The sequence below is a fragment of the Leptonotus elevatus genome, chromosome 18, assembly GCF_054856555.1.
Source record: "Leptonotus elevatus isolate MCC_2025b chromosome 18, RoL_Lele_1.0, whole genome shotgun sequence".
NCBI lineage: Eukaryota > Metazoa > Chordata > Actinopteri > Syngnathiformes > Syngnathidae > Leptonotus > Leptonotus elevatus.
In genome coordinates this window covers 2,497,992-2,505,525 of record NC_141256.1, presented here as the reverse complement: position 1 = coordinate 2,505,525, position 7,534 = coordinate 2,497,992, and the positions used below count along the sequence as shown (strand labels likewise).

The window sequence follows — 7,534 nt, the reverse complement described above, 5'->3', positions numbered from 1 at the left end:
TACAGTGTGTGTTTGGCCATGTTGCCATCAAGTCTACTCTCAGGATCATGATACGGTGACCTGGTGTTGCGTCTGACTTCCTCATGCCCTTCAGCAGTTCCTATACCTGCAACAACTTCCTCCTCCTCCTTGTCTTGTGGTAACAGCCACCCTCTCACCACCTGCCGGATAAACTCCAAAAAAGTGTTGGCACTTCCCAGGATTTTTTGTTTTGTGCAGTGTGTTAACATTATTAACATTGTTTTACTGTTTCGATTTATATTTTAACCGTTTTGATTTTAGTTAGAGCTGTGTAATAATAAGACAACAGTTAATTCATATGTTATTCAATCTATAGTCCATTGTTCTCTTCTCTGGGAAAGAGATGTCTAAGTTGTTTCTGAGTTATCTATGTATCAGGAATGTTTGGAAGTTCACGCACGAGTTTTGTCCATAAATTATCTGGTCCAGGAGGTGCCGGGACCAATTATTTACCCACATCTGTAGTGGACTAAGATACGAGCTGAAGATTTATTATCTGTTTTGTATTTCACTCTTCCCACAAGGACAAGGATGAAAGAGGGGGAAGTTTGGTGACGTGTATTGATGTATCATGTGACTGTCTGAGAAGGAGAGGATTGGCCGAAGAAGACAGGTTTGAAAAGTCACGAAAGGGTATTAGTGCTTGAGACAAGAGGAGCGTCACACATGAGGGAGAACAATGGCGGAGTTCAGCCGATCTCATGTGTCCATAAGCTTATGTAAAAATAAATCCTGATTTCACCGATCTCATTGTCTGAGTTTGATAATCAACATTATGAACACGGGAAAACAAAGAACGATTTTCCAACAAGTGTTTTGAACATGCATATTTGAAACAGATAGGCAACGCATTTTTTGTGTCATTTCAATGTTTTCCGCGTGAATGGGTGGTAAGAGATGTTCTGATCCATCTTATCCACTCCATTCATGGTGGCATTGTAGTCCAGAACCAGTGTCTTCTACGTGATCAGACTGTACCCACTCCTTCGATGAATATGCATTGGAATCAGGGTACTCTTCATCGTCCGATTGAACGTCCGCCTGTGCAGAAGTGCTCGGTTGTGCACCATGTTTTCCGGCGTTAGCATCGCTAGCCGGTGAGGCTTTACGGCGTGGTCGAAGCCGCCGCGTCAACGCTTCAACTTCGGCGTCAACCTTGGAGTCACCATCATCATCATCAATGTGCTCTTTAGCACTGGTCGATGCTTTTCGTCTTCGACAAAAATGTGAGCTGCTTGCAACCGGTCGCCATTTTCGCTTCCTCAGCCATTCTCCCCTCAACACTCTAGCTCCACCTCACTTCTTCTACTACTGACTCCTACCCGATCTTGTCCAAAAACAGTCATTTCTGCCATCTAGTGCCCATAAATAGTTATTATACTAACTCGATCTGCTTGATACTTTGAGTACACCTGGCCAAGGCTTTCCTCCACCCGTTTCCATTAAAAAACATAGTTAACGTCTTTTAGCGTTTTTGGCGGCACTCATTTGGATTTTACAAAACGTTATTAAACGTTTTTGGCGGTCAAAGACTTGAAAAAATTACTTACTGGAGGACTGTCATTTTCAAAAGGATCTGCAATGTTATCGTCTCCCCCATCTTCTTCAGTATAATCAATAAAAAAAAAGTCATTGACAGGAGTCCTACAAAATAAGATTACACAAGTCATAACTACACACAGGAATCCCGGAGACCTAAACCGTTTGTATTATACAGGTGTACTACATTGTGATTTAGCTAGATGTACTGAAATTTCATTCATGCATGTGTATCTCATTTCTTGTGCATTTACACTGTCATTTATTCACAGAAATGTTGACTACTCCTTTATTTGTTTTCTGTATTTGTCATATAGTTGTATAACCTTTAAACTTTGTGCCAGCTCTCTGTCAGTATACAGCAAGGACACAGCACAAGTGTTGAAGACAGAATTGACATTGAATAGAATACAATGTCACACATGGCTCCTGTTTCTAAACCTACGAAATACCTGTTCATAGGTTCCAAACATGTTGCTCTGTAGAAGACCTTGAAAAATAGAAATGGTGCATGTGATAATGGCATAAAATGATGAAGCCTATAGTCATATTTCCAGAACATGCTCAATATTACTGATTATTTATCATCACATAGATTTATTTACCTCTGAGGTCCCAGCATTGAGGCACTGTGCAGGATCCAAACTTGACTCCAAACTTGACTCCTGTTGGAAAGAGTCACATTGGTACTTACATTCAGTTCTCTTCTATTGAGGTGTACACAGAAAGGGTGACTTCCAAATAGGGATGCACAATAATGCTATTTTCAAACGATACAGATAAACCAATCATTTCGAAAGTGTCGATATCGATAACCAATAAGTAAGTCGCTAATTGTTTCCAAAATTAATTTGTGTGTGTATGCTTTGAGTCGTACTATAAGTCTAACATGATACAAATACATTGAGACATTGTGTAAAGCACCATGAAGCTGAATTTTCTTGATATCTCTGCTTCAGACAACCAGTAACTCATTTTAAGTTGGCCAATACAAAACAGCCATGTTTAAAAATGCAACAAAAAACTGTGAGGGTAACATTTTGGGGATACACAATAAAGAAAGCACATCATGGCAACTGCCACGGCGTCATAATGCATCTTCTGTGAACACGAGGTTGTGCGCATTATGACGTCACAAATATGCGACACTACCATCGGAGAAGGGAGGGGTTGAGGAGTCGGGCACAACCCCAACAGATGGACCAACGTGACATGATATTAATATTGGCAGATTTCTTTATTATCTGGTTTATCTCTATGATGTCAAATTGATTGATAATTGCAGATAATTATCAGCTGATTTCTTCATTATCTGGTTTATCTGTTTGACGTCAGATTGGTCGATAATTGTCGATACTTATTGGACACCGACATTATCATGTATCCCTACTTCCAAACGCAAATCATTTCCATTTAGACCACCATTTTCTTCAGTCTGAATTATCAAGTACATATGAAATACAGTATTGTTTACAAATACTTACGAGTACTGCGTTGAAGTCTGTCCTTGGTGCACTTCCTTCATTGTCCATAGATGTAGGCAAAGACTGGGAACTTGCACTACACTGTAAAAAAATAAAAAATAAAATAACATTTTAAAAACTGGAATTTTCCAGCAGCTGGGGCACCCAAAAAATTGTCAAATAACAGATATGTATTATTTCTCATAAAACATGCCAATTTAAGAAACAATACTTGGAATTTCTTTTATTACATCCTGGCGATGACATCCTCCTGTACAAATCCATTGAAATCTGTTGTCGAGATTGTTAGGATGGGGGACCCAAATGCGGGAAGGCAGAGCGAGGAGACAGAGGTTCAGTCAAGAGGGATTTAATTAAACCAAAAACAAGGAGGTAAACGATGTACTGTCCAGAAACAAAAACAACAAACTCCAAGAAGGCAGACAATGCAAAACATGGGGGGGAACAACAGGGCAATAAACTGGCAGCATAACGGGAGGAAAACAACAATGAATCGATGCAGACAAAGGGAAGACAAGAGACTAAATACACACACACTGACACAACAAGACACACTTGGGGCAAGAACTTGGGACATCCCTAAAACAAAAAAGTCTGAAAACAGGGCGGGCGGAAGGGGGCACGGAGGCGGGAACCTGGCCCACCCATCAAGGCCATTTCAGGACGCCACACTGGAACAGAAAGCGGCTGTGGCAGCGTCCGCGCCACCCTGGCATGGAAAGCAGAAGTGCGCCGCCGGACGAGGAGCAGAGGACGGCAGCGGGACGTGCGCCGCCTGTCCACAATCATGGGCTTGAAGCCGCCATGGAGAGGCGAGGAGGCCCGGGGCGGCAGTGGCACAGGCTAGGAGGCCCGGGGCGGCAGCGGAGCCGGGATGGGGACTTAAGGCTGCCGTGGAGCCGGGACGGGGACTTGAGGCTGCCGTGGAGCCGGGACGGGGACTTGAAGCTGCCGTGGAGCCGGGACGGGGATTTAAGGCTGCCGTGGAGCCGGGACGGGGACTTGAGGCTGCCGTGGACCCGGGACGGGAACTTGAGGCTGCAGCGGCACAGGCAAAACGGCCGGAGGATGCAGCTTGGCTCTCTATTGCCTAATCTTTCGCCTCCTTTGAGCTGGGGCTTGTGCTTAGCTTGGCAATGCTTGGCTTAGCGGTGATCTAAGTTGACAACACAAACTCTGTCTTATTATTAAGTCACTACGCTAATATAAAAAAAAAGGAATGTTCAATCAATACACAGACAAACACTAACCTCTATTGGCAGTAAAATATTTGTCTGGGGAAGAATATATATTCTGCTTTTCTGAGGTCCTTCAAAGTAGTGGCCTGAATTTTACTCAGAAGCCTCGATTTGTCAGCTCTTGCCAGGTGAAAGCCAATTAAGTTTAGGCTAACAAAGGGGAAGCTTTGGCATATGTAGTTATTAAACTCTGGGAGAGTACATGACAACTGTACAAAACATCGAGGGGACACATTTATATATTTTTTAAATCTTACAAGCTATTTAATTGTGCTATTATATATATATATATATATATATATATATATATATATATATATATATATATATAGGTTGATTTGTTATACTGCGTTTATACAAAAGTTTGGGATGTCTGTGTTTGTGCAAGAGGCTACCTCATGATAAAAACGGCAATGGCATAAAGCTGCCAGAATGTAGTTAATATTTTTTTCTAAACATTTAGTATTTTTTATATTTAACACTACAATACTATACAAACAACGAAGCAATAACAATACACACGAATTTTCTGCATACATAAAAAATAAAACACAAATACAATCTCACTGTGGAAAAATCAATAGTGCGTACATTACCCAAACCAATTCTGATTAGTTTACAGCATTGTGAAGCCGGTGGAACAGTGAGATGATCAGCATTTGGCAACAGGAAAAGCCTCACTCTCCAGATTCTATGTGTTCCATTGGCAGGTCCTTGTGTTTCTGTATAAACAAGAATGTGCTAATGAGATGCAATTGTCAGTAGCACATTCAGCTAAAAAGTGTATTTTAATCTCAACATAAGACTATACAAATACAGACTATGGGACATGGGATAAAAAAAAAAATGTCCCGTGACAACCATCTGGGGTGGGCGATGAACATTCTTAAAAATGTGCTGAAGTTTTTCACACGCACAAATGCTGCAAATTAATCAACTACTGGCCCGCTAAAGAATCAGTTCCATGGCTCAAAACTGCCCCTAAATTTTGGCATTTTGCCCTAAAAATTTAAGACACTGCAAAAAAAAATGTATGCGCCCAGTAAATTTGCTGATGTATTTATTTGTAATTCTTTAATAATTTTGATGGTCTTGAATACTGAACATATGTTGTACTTCACAGTACTCATTTAATTATTTTATTTTTTAAAAGCATGACGCCACAAATCGGCTGCTACGTATCATTGGTGAAGTTTTTTTATTTATTTATTATTGTTTTGCCTCTACAACACCATTACCGCAAATTTCTTTGAAATATCGTGATATCATTTTTAGGCCATATCACCCACCCCTAATAGTATTGATTGAGAGTCTTACAGTAGCCGGCTAGCTGTAAGTAGTACTAATTGAATTAGCCATGTCAAAAAGTTAGCCAACCTGTCGTCGTGCGTGCTCTTCTGCGTCTCTGAAATGTGTTCCTTGTGGCTCGCAAGTTGTTTCGATTCGTCTGCGCCGCCAGTTCTCGTCTTGCAACATCAAGTGCATTCCAGACGCGACTAAGGCTACGTTCACACTGCAGGTCTTAATGCTCAATTCTGATTTTTGGGTGAAATCAGATTTTTTGGAGTAAGCGTTCACATTACCTATTAATTGTGACCTCAATCTGTCTGCTGTGTGGACGTAATGAGTCCCCAAAGTGACCCGCATGCGCAGAAGAAGATACAACGTCACTCACAACGTATTTGCGGAAGTAAATACGTATGGTCCAGCGTGTCAGGGCCACGGACTTTTTTAAGTCTGTCGTTTGGGCTCATATTTTTGCCATCTCATATCTACAGAGGAGAGATGCAGGAGGAGGTAGAAATAATATTTCGTGAAAATGAGGCGACCCTGTTCGAGCGCCTCATCTCACGGAGAGCTCTCCTTTTTTTCTCCCTAACGATGACATCACGTCATTGCCGCGCGTAATAAATGAGCAGTCTGCGTGGCTAAATTACTAGTATCACCACCACAAATGCGATCTTTATACTTCAGGTTTCACGTGGGATTAAATTTAAGTCAAATATAAAGTCACAACTGTTACTTGAAACAACTTTGCCGATTCACGTACGTCTCCTGAGCCGTGCGTACCTCGCGGATGCGTCAAGCATAAATCAAGCTTACTGCCCCCACCCGCACGGAGTGCATATTGAACTTTTGATGACGTCGAGGTCGGATATATGCGACCTGGCCGTTCAGACTGCGGTCGCATTGCAAAAATTCTGATACGTATCCGATCTAGGACCACACATGAAAGTGACCCAGATCGGATATGAAAAAATCGAAATTGACAGATTGACATAAAAAAGACAAATAAAGGTCGCATTTGGGCAAAAATAATCAGATCTAGGTCGCATTTGCCTGCAGTGTCAACGTAGCCTAATAATTTAATCAAAACCACTTTCTGTGGCAGATTCAGGTGAAGCTCATGTCGGCAGGAGGCCCGCCCAAAAACTTTGTTGCATACGCATACTGCCACCCACTGGTCACTTTCAGTCTATGCCTGTATACTGCAGTGTATCTATACAGTGCAAAAGTAATTATCCAGTTATTTAAAAATAAAACAAACAAACTGAAAACAGCCACAATGGTTATTGAGTTTACTGTGGGGGCGAGATGAATTAAGCATGTGTTGTTTTTTGTAAATACAGTTTATTTTCTTTAGTTATTGCGGTCAAGGCACTTAAAGATTAAAGCTTCAAAACATCTAATTTGAATATCGACCAATCAAAGTTATTTTCCCGCCTTCTTCATTTGCATGCAGTCCACTAGTGAACGTGTTACTAGTGGACTGTGTGGTAGTGGTGTTATGAGTTTGAGTCACATTAGAGACGTACGTCTATGGTCTATTGTTGCATTTTGCATGTTGACGTGTAAGGGCCGAATGTCCACTGGTATCACCAGTTGCGTTTTTCCTTACCTTATGGGTTCACCTGTAGGGTTTAATATCGATAACTTGTTAACTAGGAAGGCATAAAATGTCCACTATTTTACACTAGTTGGGATCTTCCCAACCTTACTAGCTGACTAGTGAGGTTGTGTGATCCAGTGAACTAGTAAATGCAAATATACCCACTTGTGGCACTAGTTGGGCTCGTTTTGACCACACTTGTTAACTAGTGAATCACTTGTTTTTTCTCTTGCAAGCTAGTTACATCCAGACTGAGTCACTAGTTAACTTGTGACACTGATGTTTATTTAACTAGTTAACTAGTGGAAGGTATTTTCTTTCACAAGTCAGACTAAGAAATTTATTTGTACAAGATTTGACAG

General features: G+C 41.2%; 2 long non-coding RNA genes across 2 annotated transcripts; both read right to left on the bottom strand.

The window, feature by feature from the left end:
* Window positions 1–1,005: 1,005 nt before the first annotated feature.
* On the bottom strand, window positions 1,006–3,706 carry LOC147158247 (uncharacterized). The gene is made up of 4 exons (XR_015090972.1): window positions 3,689–3,706; window positions 3,045–3,125; window positions 2,166–2,225; window positions 1,006–2,050 (listed from the first exon to the last, which is right to left on the bottom strand). It is a non-coding gene; the product is annotated as an uncharacterized LOC147158247 (long non-coding RNA).
* Window positions 3,707–3,986: 280 nt separating this feature from the next.
* LOC147158246 (uncharacterized) lies at window positions 3,987–5,831 on the bottom strand. The gene is made up of 3 exons (XR_015090681.1): window positions 5,660–5,831; window positions 4,879–5,004; window positions 3,987–4,200 (listed from the first exon to the last, which is right to left on the bottom strand). It is a non-coding gene; the product is annotated as an uncharacterized LOC147158246 (long non-coding RNA).
* Between the last annotated feature and the right edge of the window lie 1,703 nt (window positions 5,832–7,534).